Raw genomic sequence first — 1,501 nt, forward strand, 5'->3', positions numbered from 1 at the left:
CGCACCCCTTTGTTTGTTTGTCTTCCGCTGCCCCCACAGTCTTTCGCCACAGTCTGCCCGAGCCCGTCCTGCACAAACCCCATCATCGTCCACCATGCAAAGCTCATCTTAACCACTCTGCTTGCTTGCCCAGGAACTTGAACACACACTCCAGGCTGACCTTCCCAGTGCAGTGCTGGGGGAGTGCTGCACTGTCAGAGGTGCCGTCTTTCAATGGGGAGTTAAAGCGAGGCCCCGTCTGCCCTCGGGTAGATGTAAGACCCCAAGATCTGGTCATTATCACATTACTGTTTGTGAGATCGTGCTGATGTTTCTCTTACATTAGCTGCCATTAATGGGCGGCACACCCGCCTCTGAGTCAGAAGGTTGTGGGTTCAAGTCCCACTCCAGGGACCTGAGCACAAAAATCTAGGCTGAGGGAGTGCTGCACTGTTGGAGGTGCTGTCTTTCAGATGAGACATTAAACTGAGGTCTCCTCTGCTCTCTCAGGTGGATGTAAAAGATCCCACGGCACTATTTTGAAGAAGAGCAGGGGAGTTATCCCCGGTGTCCTGGGCCAATATTTATCCCTCAATCAACATCACTAAAACAGATTATCTGGTTACTATCACATTGCTATTTGTGGGAGCTTGCTGTGTGCAAATTGGCTGCCGCGTTTCTCACATTACAACAGTGACCACATTCCCAGAGTACTTCATTGGCTGTAAAGCGCTTTGGAACATCCTGAGATTGTGAAAGGCGCTATATAAATGCAAGTTCCTTCTTTTGCTCTCAGTGACTTCCTGTACTGTGTGTGTGTGTAAGAACATTATGCGAGTGCAGGGTCAGGTTTACCGGTGAGGTTCCGTTCCCCCAACCCATGTTTGAAAATACCATGTCAGGTGTGTGTCCAGACCTGCCATCACTCACAGTCTAGAGACACACACACACATAATGTAAGGCCCCTTCAAAGTCCTCCAAAAACTCTATCCCAGCGAGGAGTCAGCTCCTTAACAACAACAACTTGTATTTATATAGCGCCTTTAACATAATGAAACGTCCCAAGGTGCTTCACAGGAATATTATGAGACAAAAAATTTGACCGAGCCGCATAAGGAGAAATTGGGGCGGGTGAAAGAGAGGCAGAGAAGTTTAGGGAAGAAATTCCAGATGAGGAAAGCAATAAAAAAAGAAAACATTTGCATTTCTATAGCACCTTTCCCAACCTCGGGACGTCACAAAGCGCTTCACAGCCAATGAAGTACTTTTGGAGTGTAGTCACTGTTGTATTGTGGGAAACGCGGCAACCAATTTGCGCACAGCAAGCTCCCACAATCAGCAGTGAGATAAATGACAAGATACTTAGTTTTTTCTTCAGTGATGATGATTGAGGAATAAATATTGGCCAGGACACCGGGGAGAACTCTCCTGCTTTTCTTCGAATTCCTGCCATAGGATCTTTTACGTCCACCCAAGAGGGCAGACAAGGCTTTGATTGACATCTCCGGCAGTGCGGCACTCC

This window comes from Pristiophorus japonicus, chromosome 16 (assembly GCF_044704955.1).
Source record: "Pristiophorus japonicus isolate sPriJap1 chromosome 16, sPriJap1.hap1, whole genome shotgun sequence".
Taxonomy (NCBI): Eukaryota; Metazoa; Chordata; class Chondrichthyes; family Pristiophoridae; genus Pristiophorus; species Pristiophorus japonicus.